Source organism: Tupaia chinensis, unplaced genomic scaffold, assembly GCF_000334495.1.
Source record: "Tupaia chinensis unplaced genomic scaffold, TupChi_1.0 Scaffold000088_1, whole genome shotgun sequence".
NCBI lineage: Eukaryota > Metazoa > Chordata > Mammalia > Scandentia > Tupaiidae > Tupaia > Tupaia belangeri.
This window is the reverse complement of record NW_006159550.1, coordinates 4,686,361-4,708,415: the sequence shown is the minus strand read 5'-3', so window position 1 is coordinate 4,708,415 and position 22,055 is coordinate 4,686,361. Positions and strand designations below refer to the sequence as shown.

The window sequence follows — 22,055 nt, the reverse complement described above, 5'->3', positions numbered from 1 at the left end:
TCATCCTGTCATCCTGATACCCAAAACAGATGAGGACATTAAAAAAAGAAAGAAAGAAAGAAAGAGAAAGAGTGGGGGGGAGGGAGAGGGAGTGGGAGTGGGAGTGGGAGAGGGAGAGGGAAGGAGGGAGGGAGGGAGGGAGGGAGGAAGGAAGGAAGAACACTACATACCAGTAACCCTGATGAATACAGATGCAAAAATTCTCAACCAAATATTAGCAAATCATATCCAACAACACATTAAAAGGGTTACACACAATGACCAGGAGGCTTTATTTAGGGATGTGAGGATGATTCAACATACCCAAAGTCATAAATATAATACATCACATTAACAGAAGGAAAGATTAAAACCCATATGATCATATCCATTGATTTAAGAAAAGCATTTGATAAAATACAACATTCATTCATGATTAGGACTCAGCAAAAATGGCATAGAAGGGACACACCTCAACACAATAAAAGTCATCTATGACAAACCCATAACTAGCATCATACAGAAAAGCTTTCAGCTTTCCCACTAAAAACTGGAACAAAACAAGGCTTCCCACTTTCTTCACTCCTTTTCAACACAGTACTGGAAGTCCTAGCCAAAGCAATCAGATAAGAGACAAAAATAAAAGACATTCAAATACTAAAAGAAATTCAAATAGAAAGAGTAAAATTATCTCTATTTGCAGATGATATGATTATATACACAGAAAATCCAAAAGAATCCACAAAACAATTCCTAGACGTGATAAATAAAAACAGTAAAGTGGCAGGATAGAAAATCACATACAAAAATCTATAGCGTTATACACAGTAACAATGATCAAACTGGTAAAATTGAAAAAAGCAATCCCATTTACAAAAGCCATTAAAAAATAAGATACACAGGAATAAATCTAACCAAAGAGTTTAAAGACCTCTACAAGAAAAACTATGGCAAGTTTTTAAAAGCTATGGGAAATGATACAAAAAAGTGGAAAGACATCCCAAGTTCCAGGACTGGAAAAACGAATATAATAAAAATGCCAATCCTACCTAAATTAATCTACAAAATCAATTTCTATTAAATGATCAGATATGTTCCACAAAGAAATAGAAAAAAATAATGATAATAATAAAATGTGTCTGGATCATGAAAGGTTTTGTATCACCAAAGCAATACAGTGTAAAGAATAAAGTAGGAGGCATCTCCTGTCCTGACCTCAAAACATCTTACAAAGCCCTGTGATAATCAAAAGAGTGTGATAATGGCACAAAAATAGGCATGTAGTCCAAGGAACAAAATAGAGAGCCCAGAGATAAACACCAATACATACAGCCAACTGATTTTTTCTTTTTCTTTTTTTTTTAAAGAATTATTTTATTTAACTTGACCAGAGAGGGACAGAGAAAGAGAGAGAGAGAGATAGTGAGAAAGCAAGTCACCAGGTCTGGGACTTGAACCGAGGTCAGCCACGTGGGAGTCCAGCAGCCCTAACCACCATTCCATCTGCCAGGCCCAGCCAACTGATTTTTGACAGAGGGTACAAGGTAACCTAGTGGGGAAAACACAATCTCTTCAGCAAATGGTGCTGGAAAAAATGAATACCCACCTGCATAAACTTAAAATTGGGCCCCTATCTCTCACCATTAACAAAAATCAACTCAAAATGGATCAAGGACCTAAACATAAAACCTCAAACTATAAAACTACTGGTGGAAAACACAGGCTAAAAAGTTTCTGTACAGCAAAAGAAACAATAATTAAAGTGACAGGGCAACACTCAGAGTGGGAAAATATATTTGCAAGCTAGTCCTCAGGTAAGGAACCGATAACCAGAATCTAAAGGGAATTCAAGCAGCTTACCTGCAATAAGATAATCAATCCAATTAAAAGATGGGTAAATGAGCTGAATAGACAATACTCTAAAACATACGAACGGCCAGAAAGCATATGAAAAAATGCTCAACATCTCTTATCATAAGGGATATGTGAGTCGAAACAATCAGATACCTCTTAACCCTAATAAGAATGGTTCCAATCAAGAAAATGAAGAACGGAATTTCTTCCGGGTCAGGTCAATAGGGTCAAGGCCTGCTGACCATGCCCGCAGGCGTGCCCTGGTCCACCTACGTGAAAATATTCGCAGCCAGCCTCCTGGCCATGTGCGTGGTGGCCAAAGTGGTACACAGGTACTACCGGCCCGACCTGACAATACCTGAAATTCCACCAAAGCCTGGAGAACTCAAAACGGAGCTTTTGGGAATGAAGGAGAGATAACAGGAACCTCATATTTCTCAGTAGTAGGATGTTCAAAATACAACTCTGCCAAACATTCTGGGAATAATATTATAAGCCTTAAATAAGTATTTTAAAATGTATTCAGTTAAACTATCTGTCCTTAGGTACCCGACCCAATGCTAACTATATAGGGGGGTGTTCACTAGATACTGACTGGTACCCGGAAATTGAATTATGGTTTGATTACTATTTCTTGAAAATTGCCAAAGAGCATATCATTAGCTTCTTGAATGTGATTTGGAAGTCACTTGGTTTGTAATGTCATGGTAGAGTACTTGCTATCTCTCTTGCTGCTCTAATCCTGTTAATTCCTTCGAGTCAGCAAATGGGAATTATAAATTAAGTATAATAGATAATTTTGACAATGAAAGAAAAAGAAAATGAAGAACAACAGGTGCTGGCAAGGCTGTGGTGAAAAGGGAACCCTCCTACACTGTCAGTGGGAATGTAAATTAGTACAGCCACTGTGGAGAACAATATGGAGGTTTCTCAGAAGCCTACAAATAGATCTGCAATACAACTCAGTAATTCCACTCTTAAGCATCTACCCAAAGGATAGGAAAACCCTCAGTTGGAAAAACCCTTGAACATCCATGTTTATTGCAGCAGTATTCATAATTATAAGGCTATGGAATCCAAGAACAGAAGTGGCTTGAAAGAATGTGGCACATGTATTCTATGGGTTACTACTCAGCCATAAGAAACAATGAGACACTGACATTTGATACAAAGAGAAAAAATATGTAAGATTTCATGCTAACCAAAGCAAGCCTGACTATGAAATCTAGGCATTGTATTTCCCCACTTAATATACAGCAAATGCCTGTACTATATAACAGAAACTGAAAGACTGGAAGGTATAATACTAGAGAGGGCAACTGTAGACAGTAGAGATGGCATGGGGGAGTAATAGGAGGTGGGAGGGAGATTAGAGAGAAAAACAACATTTAATAGATGCAAAAATGAAGTTATCTATTTATGTATACAGGAATGTCTTTGACTTGAATAATATACACTGTATTCATGCTGGGGAACCATGTTGTACACTGTAAAGATATACAGTGATTAAACGTAAACTTTAAAAATTTTTAAATAACAATAAACTCATTACATGCCAACATAAATACTTTTATGACTTTCTTTTTACATTTTGAAAAATCTCTTTACTGCCTGACTTATTACACGACAGATGGCTTCCCATATTTACTTCTGCATTCAATCTGTGGTCATGTAACCTCTGGAAAACTCCACTATACACTTATAAGAGAATAAGGATGATAAAAAAAATCTTAGTGTTATTGGGAAAATAATGTTGACCTTACAAAGCCCCAGAAGGATCTTAGGCTCCCCTTTTGTCCCTGGACCAAATTTGAGCACTATGATTCTGAACCAACAGGGACAAATGGGAAGACTGAAATAAGCAGCCGAGGTTTCCAGTCCACAATGTTGGCATCCACTGGTACTTCGAGTGTGCTGTATCTTCAACAGTGTGGGATGTGGCCTCTGGAAAACTCACCCACTTGTCACCTCGGTCCAAGGCTGGCTCCGATGATCACTCTCCTCTGGGACACTGGTCCAACAGAAATGTGGTCAGCCCCTACCTTTACCACCTATTGATCTAGGTGCAGCACTATTTGGAGAACCATATTCTTATGCCTCAAGTAGGTATGCATGATCAACCAGTCAAATCAGATTTACTTCCAAACCAACAATATCTAAAAACTTGCCAACACACCAAGCCATCAAGTATAGGCCGTTTTGTCTGAGCAATAGCTACAATTATTGGGCTATACTGTCTTGTTTTGTGATCAGTGGTCAGTTGGTATGTACTGCAATCTTAAGCGATAACTTACTGTCCTAATATTTAAGCAATGCTTGGTCCAGAATTCTTACAGAAAGGGTAATAATGGTGTCATGGGTACAATGCCATTTATATCAATGGTTGTACTCTCAGAATAATTCCTTAGTGGAGAAAAACAATAAGCAAAATCGTTAATGAAAAAAGACATTTTATATCTGTAGCCAAACGTGATGTAATGACGTAAATCCCTGCACATAAACCTAACGCTGAGTTCCTCGCTCACCAAACCTCTTACATAAATTATGCCTGAAGACAGAGAAGCACAAAGGATTAAGAAAATGAATGCGATCGAAGATTAGTGCTTGGTTTACAAAGAAATGCTTATGGAAAAAGCTAGCCTCATGTCAGACTCCAAAATGCCCAGTCAACTTCGGAAGCTCCCATGTATTTACAGTTTCTCATCTGTATGTGTGTTTCTTTATTTAATTTTTATGTCTTTTTCTTCCTAGAGTTGGAGGCCAAGGAAAGTTGAAAATATATAAATAGTAAAGGTCATTACTATATTCCTGAATTCTCTGGTGAGTTTGTACAAGAACAAGTGACTGCATTCCACATGAGTGTGACACCCTGCACTCATACCTCCTCAGAGGTTTACATGCACTGTCATGAAATAAGGGGCTGGGAAAAGCAGAAACTTTCACTGATCGTTTCCCAAATTATTTCCTCTTGAGCCCCACCCCATTTTGCTTATCACCTACTAATACTGCCAAACTCCTGTAGTTCCTACCTGGGACTGTATATACCCCAGTGTAGACCCTGGAGGTCGCCAAACTCCAGGAGTATTAAACCTGATGCCTTGTATAGAAGGGCCAGATCTGCAGCAGGGCCTGTGTTCCTGCAGTCACCACCTTATGGAGCCTGAGAGAGTCACCTTCCATGTGAATGCTGTTGCCTGATGATGAAAAGTTTAAGACAGGACATGAGGAGGATGGTGATGTCACTGAGAAGCCTCTGAGAGGCTGGGACATTGGTTTTCAAAGCAGAGTTCTGCACTCAAGTTCCTTAATTACAAAACGAATGTATGTCCAAGACACCTAACCACATCGGTACTTTAACCTCAAGATAAAATTTAATTATAATCACAGTCACATCTTACTCTAAAAGACATTTTTAAAACCACTTTATTCTGGGGCTGGCCCCACAGCCTAGTGGTTAAGGGAGCCAGATGCCACATGGCTAGTCACGGCTTGAATTTGTGCCCTGGTGGTTTGTAGAACACATCAGTCACATGTGTACACATGCCCCAAATCCCAAAAGGATGAAGAAATGGAAGGGAAGGGATTGTGAGAAGACCACAGCTTACTAAGAGGTGCTTGCTTACTCTCTCTCTCTCTGTCCCTCTGTCTCTCTTTAGTGAGTACATATACCCTCTGGCAATCAAGAAAAAAATATATATAAAATTAGGGCTTATCATCAAAGTCATGTCTCACTTTAAAAGACTTTTTTTAAGTGTATGCTATTTTGAATACTCTAGCAAATCTGGAGCTTAGAATCAGGTAATTCTATTATATTTCTTTGACATATTTAAAAAAATCTTCCTCAACCTCAGCAGATCAAATTGTTGACTTTATACTCATTCATTCATTTAACAACTACTTACTAAGAATCTAGGAAATGCCAAGCACACTCCAGCCACCGAACAGCAATAAAAAGAACAGACAAAAGAATTTGCAGCCTTAATAGGTGATGCAGTTATGGCTGTAGAACATTTTTTTAAATAATAAGTAAAATATATAGTATGTTAAATGATAAAAAGAACATAGAGGAAAATAGATTAGGAAAGGGGCAGGGAGTGTTGAGGGAGGCCCTCGCTTGAGAAGGTCACACTTGAATGATGATTAGAGGTTGATAACAAAGTGAACCCTACAGGCCCTCCAGGAGAAAGGTGCTGTAAGTGTCAGAGCCCAGGGGTACCACTCGGATGTCTGTGGGTGGACGGGAACTGGCCAGAAGAAGCATTGTAAGAGACAGTGAACGAGGGGACAGATCATAAGGGGCTCTGCAGGCCTTGGTGGCAAGCGTTCGCTTTCTTTCTGAGATGAAAAGCTGCGGGAGTGTTCAGAACACAGGAGAAAATGGCTTATCTTTCAACAGGAACCACCTGATCACTGGGTGACGAAGAGATTCTGGTGAAGCAAGGGAAGGACTGGGAACAGTGAAGAGGCTCTGTAGTTACTCAGGCCAGAAATTGTGGCAGTGGCAGCAGCTAAGGGGGTGGAATATTCCAGGGATTCTAGATAGAGACTTTGGGCCTGATAAGACCAGCTCATGGACTAGAAGAGGAGTATGAAAGAAGAGTGGAGAAAGACTCCAAGTTTTTGGAATGAGCAACCAAGTATTTGCTCAGATAAGGAAGACTATGGGAGAAGGTTTGCAGAACAGGAAGACGTGGAGATCAGCTTTGTACATGTTACATTTGAGATGCTATTAGACACCCAAGGAGAGATGTCAAGTAGGCATATACACCTACATATCTGCAGCTAGTCACGGCTTGAATTTGTGCCCTGGTGGTTTGTAGAACACATCAGTCACATGTGTACACATGCCCCAAATCCCAAAAGGATGAAGAAATGGAAGGGAAGGGATTGTGAGAAGACCACAGCTTACTAAGAGGTGCTTGCTTACTCTCTCTCTCTCTGTCCCTCTGTCTCTCTTTAGTGAGTACATATACCCTCTGGCAATCAAGAAAAAAATATATATAAAATTAGGGCTTATCATCAAAGTCATGTCTCACTTTAAAAGACTTTTTTTAAGTGTATGCTATTTTGAATACTCTAGCAAATCTGGAGCTTAGAATCAGGTAATTCTATTATATTTCTTTGACATATTTAAAAAAATCTTCCTCAACCTCAGCAGATCAAATTGTTGACTTTATACTCATTCATTCATTTAACAACTACTTACTAAGAATCTAGGAAATGCCAAGCACACTCCAGCCACCGAACAGCAATAAAAAGAACAGACAAAAGAATTTGCAGCCTTAATAGGTGATGCAGTTATGGCTGTAGAACATTTTTTTAAATAATAAGTAAAATATATAGTATGTTAAATGATAAAAAGAACATAGAGGAAAATAGATTAGGAAAGGGGCAGGGAGTGTTGAGGGAGGCCCTCGCTTGAGAAGGTCACACTTGAATGATGATTAGAGGTTGATAACAAAGTGAACCCTACAGGCCCTCCAGGAGAAAGGTGCTGTAAGTGTCAGAGCCCAGGGGTACCACTCGGATGTCTGTGGGTGGACGGGAACTGGCCAGAAGAAGCATTGTAAGAGACAGTGAACGAGGGGACAGATCATAAGGGGCTCTGCAGGCCTTGGTGGCAAGCGTTCGCTTTCTTTCTGAGATGAAAAGCTGCGGGAGTGTTCAGAACACAGGAGAAAATGGCTTATCTTTCAACAGGAACCACCTGATCACTGGGTGACGAAGAGATTCTGGTGAAGCAAGGGAAGGACTGGGAACAGTGAAGAGGCTCTGTAGTTACTCAGGCCAGAAATTGTGGCAGTGGCAGCAGCTAAGGGGGTGGAATATTCCAGGGATTCTAGATAGAGACTTTGGGCCTGATAAGACCAGCTCATGGACTAGAAGAGGAGTATGAAAGAAGAGTGGAGAAAGACTCCAAGTTTTTGGAATGAGCAACCAAGTATTTGCTCAGATAAGGAAGACTATGGGAGAAGGTTTGCAGAACAGGAAGACGTGGAGATCAGCTTTGTACATGTTACATTTGAGATGCTATTAGACACCCAAGGAGAGATGTCAAGTAGGCATATACACCTACATATCTGCAGTTTAGGAGATTGGTAATATAAGGGGTTTTTAAGAAGTTCTTAAAATGTGCATATCATAAAAAACCTGTGCATGGATTTAAAAAAATTATACCAAAATAAACTCATACTTTAATTTCCATTTTCCATGAACTTTTTAAAGTGCCCATGTATATGCATGAATATCTGTGTACAAATGGCACTCTAAACACGAGACTGAATGATGTCTACACCAATGAACAATGTAGATAAAAAAGAAAAGAACTCCCTGGACTGAGCCATGGAGAAGAGCAACATTAAGAGGTCAAGGGGATAAGGACAACCAGCCACAGAAGTGAGTCTGGCACCCTGGACACCAATGAGGAGAGTATTTCAAGGACGAGTAAAGAAGGATACACTATGTCAAATAGTTCTGAGCTAGCAAGTAAAGTAAGGACTGAAAACTGATCTCTGAGCTAAACAATGCAGAGGTCACTAATGGCCTTGACGGAACCAGTGTAAGTAGCATGGCCAGCTAGAAAGCCTGATTGGAATGTGTTCAAGAGAAAAGAGAGAAATGAAATACAGAGAGATCTGCAATTATCAAAGTATGACTCAGGCACCCACGGAGGGTTCTCCCAAAACGTCCATGGATCCACACATCAGAACTATTTCACATACTCTCATCAATGTAGAGTGAGCTTTCTCCAGAGGCTCCATGGCATGTATTCATCTCTTGTGCCAATAGCTAGTGAAAGGTATGCCTCTGTATCCTTACGTGTTAAATGTTTCTGTTTAACTTCTGCTATGAGAATACTAGTGAATATAATATAAATAAATCGACATTCTTTGAGGTCATCAACTGTATGTAAGAGGGTAAAGGTATGCTGGACCAAGATATCTGAGAACGGATTACATAGTTAAAAATGATCGACTGAGTGATCACACTGATGTGTGAATGAAGGCCGTGCTCCTCCATGTACTGTTTCCATGTTGCATCTCCTCCGGTTCCACTGTCTGAGGTTCCAAGTCACTCACAGACATTTCTTAAACTACTAACCAACCCTGAACTTGTGTCCACATCATGATCTCAAGAGTTGGCATATGGCAATGCTTTAGTCCCAAAGGACATTTTAAAGGACACCCAGGACCCTGGTCCAAAGTAGAATCTCTTCAGTGCAGTCCGCAATGGTCTGAAAGGCTCTACCCTGAAAAAATCTTCATTATTCAAGGCTGGATTTTAAAATGCACATGACCATCCCACACTCAAGCACAACTCGGTCCATAGATTCAAATTCTCTTTATCTTCATTACAGTTTTGTCTAAGGGGAAATCTAGCTTAGAACGGTTCACTGTATAGAAGAGTTCATAATGTACTGACAATCTCATGGTTTATTACTTCTGGGAAAAGCAAACTCTCTTAATAAAATGTCAAAGTTAAAAGAATCACTACTGTCTTCTTAATTTTTTTCAAGGATTATATGAGGGTGCTTGAAAAAGCTCAAGGAAAAATGAAATTAGTTTATCTGTACGTGAAAAAACTGAAATCCATGCATAGTTTTTCATTATATGAATTTTCCATGAAAATTTGATGACTGCTCATATTTATCAAAGCTCCCTTTCACCTACAACATCAGAAGAGCCCAGGATCACGTTTCAGTATCTCAGTGTAAGAAAAAGAACTGGAGCTTTGTCAAGATTTGAAGCCCAGTGGGACTGGGCTTGACCCCTTCCTGGTTGTCAAGTGACTTTGACAAGTTATTTAACAATTACGATACCAGCAGCTGGCATAACAGCTATGTAGCTGGCCTCCCATGTAGTCGACGGTGGTTCGAGTCTCAGACCCAGTGGCTTAAACTCACGTAGGGCATATGTGCATGCGTGCCCAAGATCCCGAGAGGAGAATGGAAGAGAAGGGATTGCAGCGTGGCCATCCCCCCTGGGGGGGGGCAGATTTCCTGCTTTCTGTCTCTCTGTCTCTCTCTCTCTCTCTTTCTGGCAAGTGCACGCGCCTTATAGCAAAAACTCTCAAAAATAAATAAAATTTTAAAAAAATTCCAAGACTAAATTCCCCAACTTGTATAAAAGCAATTGCCTGTGTTTGTTGTGACGCTCAAATACAACAAGCTATGCGAAGAGCCTAATACAAAGCCCAGCAGATAGTAGCCACTAAAAGTAATGGTAGAGCTCTTTCTTTGCTTGTTGTTTTTATTACTTCAATAACCGGGACCAGCAGGTGGCAAGGCAGTTAAGGTGCCAGATCCCACATGGCTGACCACAGTTAGAGTGGCTTGAAAATCACGACGGGAGTGTGTGCATGTGTGTTCAAAAGCCCAAGAGGAAAATGGAAGGAACTGCAGCATGGCCATCCCGCCTGGGGGGTGATTTCTTACTTTCTCTCACGCTCTCTCTCTCCAATGAATGCATGCACCCTGTGGCCAAACAAATGAAAGATTTCGGTAGCCAAGCACAAACGACACACCTTCCAACAGTTAATGTGACATAACATCAGTACACACTCATAATACATGGGAGACAGTAATGGATCTATGGAGGGTGTACTTACATGTGGACATTCATAGTGAATTCTACTTTCATTCCGAAGATGGACCCTCTTTACAGGACACGCTGCCAGGCATTTACCTACTCCATACCCTCTGGGTGCTCTGCGTGCCATACACTGGAGTGGCAATGGGATCTAGCAAAGCCCCTATCCCTGGGAAGCTCGGTCTTACAGAGAAACAAACCCTGAGCAAAGCTGCAACACAGAAGGGTAAAGCTATGAGGACCTGCCCTGGGTGGGAGGTGGGGAGGGCTAGGAGCCATTGCACCCCTTGCTATCCACAGCGTCCTGCTCTCCTCTTGAAGTGACAGCTCTTGAAAGTGGTCCCTGAAGAACCTTCGCCACCCCCACTGACACGCACCTCAGTTGGCCGAGTTCTGCTCTACAGAGCTGGAGAGACGGGACTATCGTTGTACCTTCTGCCTAAATGTACGAAAGACTTGGTTATAAGCAGTTTATTTTTATCTGTACATTTCCTTTTTGTTTTTAAGGGTCCTTAGAAGCCCGCCAGGTGGTATGTATCTGATGTTTCAATGTATTTTACTCATTTTGAGGCTATGACTGTGAGGTCCACTGGAAGCACCTTCGGAGGCATCCAGGTCTTTCTGAAGCGACTCCAGGCAGCAGCTGATAACGTTCCTGTTTTAAAGGATCAGATAGTCCAGACTCCCCTTGTACTTGTCCTTCTCACAGGGAGAAGCAGCTGATTCTCTTAGGAGCCCTGGCAGTGGGAAATGGTTCCTCTAGTAGGAAGCAGGCCACTGTGGGATGCTGGTCGTGGCTCCGGGCCTCTCCGTAGACAGCCACGGCATTCTCCACGTGGCCGTGGTGACACAGGCGGGCGAGGCTAGTCATCCACTACCCCCCAGCGCCTTCCTTTCCGACAGTGCCACCCATGAAGGAACACCTCAGAGGGAGTTACTCCCCCGAAAATTAAGGCTCTGCACAGGGGTAAGCTGTTCCTCTTCTGGTGGGTAGTTCTGGGCATTTACCCATGAATCGTGTCATGTGGTGGAAAAGGGAAAGGGCTTCCCAGAGATTTGGAAGACCAGTTTTTTATGAGAAAACTGGGAAATCAACATTCACAGGCAGCGGGCTTCCTGGAAACATTCCCTCTGTACTCTCTTGGGCACACGGCCTGATTCCATGTCTGCCTCGGCGGAGCCCTGAGCAGATGGTGCCGTGTCTGCACGACTTCTACCTAACCACGACGGCTGTTACATAAAGATCTGGGCCTGAATCCACTGCTCAAGGGCATATGTGTCTTCTGGCGAGATAGCCGCTGGGTGTACACTTTCCCCCACGTGCTTTCAGCTTTTGCCTGAAATTTTCTGTCCCTTCCAAGTAAGAATTACAAAGCACTCATCTCTGAGTTCTCCATGACAACCAAGAAAGATGGCAATTTCCAGCGTGGGTATATAGCTATATTCCAAATATCTCAAATCAAGAGCATATGCTCAATCTCAAAAGTTCAGAGCCTCAGGTTTCAAAGTTGATTAATCATAAGCATAACAACAGTAACTCATACAATTATTGACTGGGTGTCAGGTGATGAGAACCACCTCTCATATCCCCTTACAACAACCCTATGGGGGAGATACCATTTTATTCCTATGTTATGATGAGGATTATGAGACTTTGTGAGGCTGTGTCACGTGGTTCTTACGAAGTGGTACCCAAAGTCTCCAAGACTTACAGACTAGATCATTGCTCTTGTAATAAGAAGTGAACAAACTTTCCTTTTCTAGTTGCCACGACAGAGGGTAAGGGATATAACCTGGCCCTAGCTTTCAGCAGCAGGAGGAAGATGCGCAAACCCTCTCCAATCATGGGGGCCGCATCCAAAGTGAGAGGACACAGCTTGACGGTGACAGCAAGCCCTGAGGTCATGCGTGGTACCAGGTCCGGAAGACAAACACCCAGCTTCAGAAAAGCATGCTCTCCGACCTTTCAGGAAACAATGCAGCAAATGGGCTTTATGCTACATTCTGCTATTTTACACACCATGCACCCAAATTTAGCCTAAGCTTTATAATACATGGATCTATTAAACAGCCGCATGGTCCACTGTGCCAGTGGAATTTTCCTGTCTACTCTAATAGGCTATTTAAACGCAGTAAGGGCTATTTTTGAAACCTCTTTCATCATTTAAGTGCTGTATTTGGTAGAATTTCTAAATCTCAATAATGCCTCAGCACTGATTACTTCTCCTAATGGGAACAGTAAGTATAAACGTATGCATAGCTATAGATACGCAGAGGATTTCACTTACATAATCCTTAAACCAGAAGACAGCGAGGTTGTGGCTATTCTCAGAGCTTTTTGTCTAAGCTTCATGTCTTTGCCTGGGACAACTTCCTCATTATTCTTTTTAATTTAGCTTCATCTTTACCCTTTACAATAATCTCATACAAGAAATTGCATCACGATACATGAACACAACACTTAAAAGATACTGCACGAAGCCAGACAGGGAACTAACACATGCCTATGACTTACAAATATTTCAACAAGAAGACCATTTGCTGAAATACAGAAACTTTTCATTGTTGGAATTTTCCAACATACACAGAAGTAGATAGGACGTATAATGAACACCTGTCTAGCCAGTTCCCAGTTCCAACAATTATCAACATTTTGTCACTTGTGTCAAGTGTCATCCCGTTCTCCTGAGATATTTTTAAAAAGACGTTCTCTGAGTAAAACAAGCCTGACATTAGAATTCCAGTGGTGTCTGAAATTTTGCAGCAGCAGGATGTGAAGCGGCAATAACTGCTTCAGACTCTTTCAGCTTACAGTGCCAATCACCAAATATCTCAAATCAAGAGCATCTGCTCAGTTTCAAAATGACTTTAGATAGTAACTCATGCATGCAACGAATCACGATATAAAAGTGCTAATTGCTAGTGAGTCAGCTCAGCAGCACGGACGATCTCTCACACATACCACATTCACGTGAAAACACGGGCTGACACAGGGAGAGTGGCCTAGAACCAACGTGGCATACAACATGAAAGCTGGCAATGCTAGAGTAGCAAGGTGGGCAGGTCCGCATTCTGCAGTGCCACACAGAGCTGAAGTCACAGGCCCCAGTGGACTTCCCCATCATCACTCTTACTGGTCACTACACTGCCCTGCACCCTGTGTTAAGCACTTCACGCAACTTTTCTTTCATTTCCAACAAGACAAAATGTTGTATCATCCACTTGCAGATGAAGAAATGGAGGCTTAGTGAGATTAGATGATGCAGTCAGCAAAATCTAGACTAGAAAGCAGGTCCTTCTGACTAAAGGCCTACCTTCTTTAGCCTATTCATATATTTTGGTTCCAAATACTATTGACCCAAGTACAGAGTAAGCAATCCTTAATCTGGAAATCCAGAATTTGATATGCTCCGAAATCCAAAATTTTTGTGTGCTGCCATGACACCGTAAGTAGAAAATTTCACACGTGGGGACCAATACATGGCATAATGCTTACATTGCTAGACTCCCATATAGTCGACCGTGGTTCAAGTCCCGGACCCAGAGGCTTAAAACTCACACTTGGCACATGTGTGTGCATGCCCAAAATCCTGCGAGAAGGGACTGCATGCAGCATGGCCATACCCCGGGGGGGCGGGGTGATTTCTCACTTTCTGTCCTGTCTCTATGGCAAGCACACGCATCCTGTAGCTGAATAATATATCTATATGTATGTATATATATTATTCAGCTATATATATATATAAAATGTGTGTATATGTGTGTGTGTGTATAATGTGTACACAAAACTTAAATACATTTTGTTTTAGACTTGGGTCCCATCCTTAAGATATCTCATTATACATGTGCAAATAAACCAAAATCCAAAAAAAAATCTGAAATCTAATACACTTTTGGACCCAAACATTTTTAATAAAGATATTCAACATAAATTATGAATTGTACACATACCCATACACACGATCCACCACTATTCTGAATCTCTAGAGTGTTAATGAACAGAATGATCAGGACCTGTTGTAATATCTAGTTAAAAACTGAGACTATAGGGGTCCCTTAACAACTCTGTTACATTTTTGTCCCCTGAAGAAAATAAACAAATCCAGGAGCTAAAGCCAGTCTGTATGCCAGAGTCTGAGTCCTTCATTGAACCTCAGTACGTCTTCTGACTCGGGAAACAGCCCCAGGTGCCAACGATTTTAGGGCAGGTGGGACAGGAAGTTGGCAGCTGTGACTGCTGAGTCATTAAAGACATCTTGACATCGACCCGGAAATGCTTCCGAGCAGGTGCTACCTAGGGCAGTCGAGAGCTTACACTCCCTGAATGATGTGTTGCCTAAATCCTGATAATGGAAGATCCTCTGACATTTAAATAACGTTTTGTAGTAAAATCAACCAAAAAGGGATTTGGAGCAATGCTGACAGCTAATTAATGCAAGCTTACAAAAAAGAACACACTACATTATAACCTGAAATATTCAGCTGGGGCTGGGAAATGCAAACCAAAGTCCTCTCAGCTTAACTCTTGGGGGAGGGGGGGAGTTAATTAGCAAATTTCTTAAATAATAAAAGAAACCTCCAAATAGCACCAAAAAAAGTGGTACAGGGATGACCCTGCTTTGCTATACTAAAATATCACATCATATATATGACAATGCTCTGGCCTATTCCAGAAGAAAATTTTCCTAATTACTGTGGCCCTTTCTCTATTCTCTGCAGGATAATGTTCACTCTTTATGAAGCCCCTCTATGGTCTGAGGGAATCAGCTAGGCTTCAAAAAGGCTTTACCTCCGTATCCTGTAAGCTAAACAATGCGATTGAATGTATATACAAAAATAAATAAAAAATAAATAAATAAAGGCTTTATTACTGTTTTTTACAGTGTCTTCCATTTTATCCCAAATGGCCTTTTCTCCGAACTTCAGTTGTACCTTCTTCTCCAATCACCCACACATAAGGAGTTTCTTGTCTTGAATCTTTTTCACTGAGTTGGGGTTTTCTAGACACAGAAAGCTAAGGAGCTCCAGCCAACGTCCTGCTTCTCCTCCCTTGATGGACCGATCTAGGTGAGCAAAGGGAGCTACAGTCTTCCAATGTCCACTGCGTGTGCTAGAGGTATTACACGGCACCGCAGCAACGTGACCCTGTGAGACAGGATTTCCATTTTTCTCTTTGTTTTTTGTTTTTGCCAATATGCTCTACTCACATCTCTGACTCCATTTTGTGCCTAATCAACTCCAATTATAGTGTTGGATTAGTTGTTATGGACATTTATTGGGGGGCAGGGAACCCCAGATAATCAAGAAGAAAAGGTTAAGTTTTTACCTCTAAGCCATCCTTGTAAGCAACTCTTGTGATATCAACTTTAATATATATTTTACTGAGATTGCAACTGCAATCGTTATTTTTTTGTTTTATTTTAATTCATGCATGAGAGAAAGACAGGGAAAGATTGAGAGAGAGAGCTCCTCAATAAGGTCTCATCACACTGCAAGTCCCTCTTCCTGACCCTCCATCGCCTCAGGATTTGGGGCACACAGCTAGAATGTTTCCAGGACAGCCTGGATATCTGAACGCATGGTCGACCATATAGCTTCCAGCTCTGCAGTACAGTCTGCCGCCAACTTTGCCACGAGGCTGGGCCCATATTTGTTAAAATTTATGTGAAGATTTCATGGTCATCTGAGAATTCAAAACCCTTCTCCAGACTCCCTCTTGCCTGCCACACTGTCTAATAGACAGTCGATCAAAAAATATGAACAAGAATAAGAAATTTTAAGTATAATAAGAAAGTCTCCAATTTTACTAATAAATGTATTCATTGATATCAGTTTGACTATCAAGCACTAACGTGGAAATGAGCTAGTCTGACATTCAGGCCATAGAAAATGCAAGTGAGAGCTGACTTCTCATAGAGAATGATCAGGGCCAGCCCTGGAGCACCATGGTTAAGTGCTGTACATGGAAAGCCAGATCCCACATGGCCAGCCACAGTTCAAATCCCAGACCTGGAAACTTGAAAAACATGGTGGGCATGTTGTTCGCCCATGCCCAAATTCCTGACAGGATGGAAAAATTGAGGAAAAAGAATTATGGCATGACTAAGCCCCAATGGGGTGTGTGCTCACTCGCTCACTGTCTCTGGTAAGCACCTTCTGGCAATAAAAAGAAAGAAACTCTCACTCCATCACTTGCCCCATCTCTGAGTCTCACCAAATTTCCTCTTCATCTGTAATGCCCCTACCCGCCAATCTTCATCTCAGGGACCTCAGGGGTGAAGTGACTTTAAAGGTTAGGTAAAAGGCTGTTTAATGTACTATTTGACTTTCTTTTTTTTTTATTCCAGAATGTTTAATGGCTTGCTTCTAGATGGTGTCACCTACCCCTAGCATCAAAACAGCTGCCTCTGAGCCAAAATGGCAATGTCAAAGGTTGTCATTATTGGACTTTTTCCATCATAACCATCTTATAAAATAGTACTTCTTCCCAGTGGTTTAAAATAAACCATTAAGCACTTTCAAGACCTGGTGGCTTGAAACTCACACCAGGTACGAGTGCTTGCATGTCCAAGTTGAGGTTTTATTAAACAAAATTATCCTCTAATAATGCCGACCTTATTGATCTGTCCCCAGAGCCCACACTCAGAGCCCAGGCCTCTTCCAAAGGAAGTCCCCCTATTACCCAGGGCTACGCTTAGGGCTCACTCAGTCCAGCGCTAAGTTGTCAGCTCTCCTCTGACTCCCACCCAGCCCAAGCTCTCCGGTTCCCTATAGCTAACGCAATTTCCAAGTAAAAATTATCCCAATCCATTCTTCTCAACCAAGAGGGAATAATTTACAGATCTTGGAAACTCAATGCCCCATTTCTGTACATCCTGCTTTCCTAAATTGGAAAATGCTCCCAAAGTGGGGGAGATTCTGCAAAGTTCTCCAAAACCTTATCCTCTCACCATGACCACTGATGGTCTTATAACCCGGCTGCTGAGAGACCCAGTTGCACTCAGCACGCAGTGTCTGCCACCTCTGCTATTCCGTTCACTGCTGGACACGTCCCTGGAAACCAACTATCTATCCCTTGAGGTTTTCCAGTAGCTCCACTCAAATTCCTCTGAGGTCTTTTGCCAACAGGATCTTTCCCTCATGACTACCAGGGCCCCCTCTCAGTCATGTCTGAGTGAAAAGAGAAATGACCTGGAGTCCAACGGTCTCAGCTGAAATTCAGTTCTCCCACTGTGTGATCCTGCCTGCGTGATCTCGCATCAGTGACCCAAGTTCTCGGCACCTGAGTTCACCAATCGGTAAAGTGGAACTAGCAAGACCTTCCTCACAGTGAGTGAGATAAGGACCCGCGTTTTGACCAGATGGGCACTGCTCCTGGCATGTGAACCCGTTAGCTCTCCAACTATACTACAAGTTACTCAGGTGCAGACATTGTTTTAGGACTTCTCTTTGTACTTTTGGATATTATCTCTTTTCAAATTTTATTTATTCATTTATTTTAATTTGACGAGAATGAGAGAGAGAAAGCAAGTCAGGTCTGGGACTTGAACCATGATCAGTCATGTGCAAATGTCCGCACCTTAACCGCCACGCCACCTGCTGGTCCCAGTTTTTATCATTTTTGCTGCAGGGTGAGTGTGCTTGCCAGAGAGATAGAGTAGGGAACTCTGGTCTCTGCTGCATCCCCCAAGGTGGATGGCCACACCACCGTCCCTTCTCCTCCACTCTCCTCTCAGGATTTTGGGCATGCATCCACATATGCCCAGCATATTTTCCAAGCTGCCAGGTGTGGGACTTGAATCGCACAGTCAGCCGTGTGAGGTCCTGTCGCCTTAACCACCAGGCTGCCTGGCTGGCCCAATACTTCTCGTTATATCTTGTTCAACACTGTGGCACACCGTAGGTCGGCAGAGCGAGCAGGTGGTGCTGAAGTTAAGGTGCTGGACTCCCACATAGCCAACTGCAGTTTGAGTCCTGGACCTAGTGTCTTGAAACTCACACCAGGTACGAGTGCCTGCATGTCCAAAATCCTGAGCGGAAAATGGAGGAGATGGGACTGTAGTGTGGTCATCCCCCCTCCTCCCCGGGGGAGTGAATTCTCACTTTCTCTCTCTCTGTCTCTCTCAGTCTCTATGGTGAGAGCACACACCCTATAACAAAAATCTCCCTTAAAAAAACAGTTTGTTGGCTAAATGATACAAATGAAAGGCTAGTTTCTAGAGTAAATAAACCATTAAGCACTTTGACAACAGGTCAAACATTTAATTATTTTCATATTTATAAAAGGATCTACTTCACTCTGGTGAAACAGAAATTCTTCTTCCAGTGCAGGAACATTTCCACTAATTTGCTTTGGTATTCTAAAAAAAAAGCTCAAGGCGCTCCCAGCACAACCTAACAAATGTGTTTAAGGAGCACGGAATTAACCTAGGTTACATCACAGCACCGAAGGGTAACAAGCTGTGTTCCTGGGGAGTTCTAGTGTTTAATCAAATAAAAACACGGAAGGACCCGTAATCTTCCCTTCACGGCTCTCCGTTCTGTCACAGAAGCTATCTGCCTCTGTAAAATAGCAAATGTTCACTTGCTGCATGACTTCATAACTCCCCTTCGGAAAGAAAAGTGCCACGTAAGGTCCCGCTTGCTCACATGGTCTGATGCACTATCATTCCTTCACCCACAAACATTGACGGGGCACCCGCAGAGTGCCACGTACTGCTTTGGCACTGGGAATGCACAGTCAGAAATCCCTGCCAGATGGCGAGGCCATGGCGCAGCAGTAATGCAACTGGATCCACAGGGGAAGGTCCTGGGTTCAAGTCCTGGGCTATCCTTTACACACTAAATGCTTAGACACGCCCATGATCCTCGCTGGCTGAGGCTGGGAGTGGGTCATGGCGCTAACACCCTGCTGGGATGCCTATCTCCTCCTCCGTCCCTTTCTCTCCCTCCCGGAAGATATTGGTAAATGAACTCAAAACATAAAATTTCTGGGACCAGCAGATGGCATAATCGTTATGTTGCTGAACTCCCACGCAGTCAACCACAGTTGGTGGACCAGACCTGGTGGCCTAAAACTGATGCCAGGCACGTGTGCATATGTGCCAAAATCCCAAGAGGAGAACAGGGGAGAAGGAATTGCAGTGTGGTATCCCCCTGGGAAGGGGCGATTTCTCGCTTCTTGTCTCTCTGGTGAGTGCATGTACCCTATAGTGAAAATCTCTCTCTAAAAGAAAAAAAAAAATCCCTGCTTAGAGCTTGGACTCAATAGAGGAGATCAATAATAACGAGTAAGTGAAATAAGCAGTGTGTCAGGTGACAGCGATGCCTATGATACAATAAGGAAGAGACAGGAGTGGAAACAGCACGGGGGAGGGTGTAGGAATGAGGTCGAGGACACAGTGAGAACCCGGATGATGCCTGCGGGACCTGGTGAGGACAGCGGCGTTGTTCCAGAGCCATCGGAGGGTTTTGAGAAGAGTGCTGACATGCGTGGTCAGAGTGCGCTGGCACTCAGCAGGTCAAGGGGAAAGCGGGAAGCCAAGCTAGGAGACCAGTGGCATAACTAGGTGAAAAGGGCTGGTGGCTGGGGTCGCACAGAGAGCTGAGGAGCAGTCAGATTCCAGCTACGTCCTGAAAGCAGAGCTGCCATGATTTATTGATGGACCAACTGGCTGTGGAGCAGAGAGAGGAGTCTAGGGTGACAAGGTTTCTGCCAGGGTATACACAGGTCTATTACTGGATGATCCTAGTAACCCAAGTTCCTTCCCAGTGTCTCCTCTGATGTCTCTGAGACACTTTTCCTGAACACACCACCTCCTCTGCCGCCTGTTGAGCTCACATCACAGCTGTGCCAGGTCCTGCAAATGCGCCCAACACCCCTATAGCTGGGGGTGGGTATCCTAGTTTATGGTTACGAGGCCTGAGACTCAGCAGAAGTAAGTGATATGCCATGTGGGGAAGCCAGGCCAGTAGCAGCATGCCTTCACATTCCTCTAGAGAAACCAGAAATCCAGATTATTATGTGGACGTTCCTGACAGTTCAATGTACAGTTTTACAAAGAAAGTAAGACTATCTGAGCCGAACCAACGTTCATCTCAGAGTTCACCAAAGGGAAGCCTATCCTAGAAAGTCAGGGATGGTGATGCTGCTAACTCTGAATGACCTCTGGATTCCTTTCATAAGCGGTATGTTCTCCAAGTGACCACCCTCATCCTAGGTGATACAGAGGCGATCAAAGAATCGAAGGAACCCTTTAAAAGAATATAAGGCAGGGAGGCCCGGCAGTGATGCAGCATGAAAACACAATGCTCTGCGAGGCTGATGCACATGAGAGGGTCCCGGGTTCACATCTGAAGACCTCCTTGAGTCACTGGACACCGGGTGCCCATGATCCGGGCTGGCTGGGGCTGGGAGTGGATCATCATGTGAAGACTCCATTGTGGATGCTGTCTCCTCATGGAAAAAAGAAGTAAACTTTGAAATAAAATTAGAAATGAGACACAAGTCAAACAAAGACTAAGAACTTCAAGACTAACCTCTGTGCCACTGCATTAAACATACCAGAGAGAAAGAACACGAACTTTATCCTCCAGAGGGGAAACTTGCCGTGAGAAACTGGGCCCCGAAGCCTACTGGAGCCAGCGCCCCAAGCTCCATGACTAGGGAGGGACAGAGGGAACAGCTCTCCCTGTCACACACAGACTCTGCCTCCACCCGTTTTCTGAATGGAAACAAACTGCTCCCAGGTCCTGTCTGTGTGTCCTCCCTCCCTCTCCATGCACTGCCCAGGTTCCCGCCTGGCCCTCTGCAGCAGGCTCATGATCTGGGGCTCGATGCAGTGGAGGGGAGTGAGACAAGACAAAGGTTCTGCTGAAAGGGGGCTCCATGAAATGAACACGGAGTGGGCAGGACTCTGCAGCCAGAGGAAGGACCTGCCAGAGCTCTCTCGAAGATAAGGGGTATCAGACAAGCTGGTGAAGCCCAGAGATACAGTGAAGGCGATAGGGAAGAACAAGAACCTCCCAAAGGAATTTAGAACAAAAATAAACCAAGGTATCCAGAAAGCCCAACCTTAGCTTGGACAGAAGCATGGCTGAGAGAGAAGCTACTGACATGTGAGAGGTGAAAATGACTGGAAAGGAGCGATTCCTTGCCTCATGAGAGAAGGGATGTCTACAAATCGGTAATGCTGTTCACGAGCAGCCGGCTTCGGGGAGCCATCAGCAGGGGCAACTTGCAGCCTCTTGATTCAGCTCCAGCCTCAGACGAGCACCCAGGACTGGCCCTCTAGACAGATGTCAAGAGCCCAGGGAATTTGGAGGTTGATCAGAAAAGGAGGCTCCGTGAATGAAGCATGGATAGCAAGGACTTTAAATTTTCCTACGTAGAAACACTACCAAGAGCTGTGTGGTGAGGGAGAGAGGGAGACCTCATCAATTTGACACCCCAAATCTTTAAAATGCCATACTTCTATGATACAGTCAAGCACAATCCGAAACCAAAAATTGGTGATGAGAGGGAAAGGCAAGAAAGGGTGGGATTCCAGACCTCTTCCTTCTGCATTTATTTCCTCAAGTCAGAAATCTAAAACTGTCTTGATCATCCCTACCCCCCATTCCCACATAGGAAAT

General features: G+C 43.2%; 1 pseudogene; it reads left to right on the top strand.

The window, feature by feature from the left end:
- The first annotated feature begins 2,076 nt into the window (after positions 1 to 2,076).
- Positions 2,077 to 2,268, top strand: LOC102468244 (uncharacterized protein C12orf73 pseudogene; annotated as a pseudogene).
- The last annotated feature ends 19,787 nt before the right edge of the window (positions 2,269 to 22,055 follow it).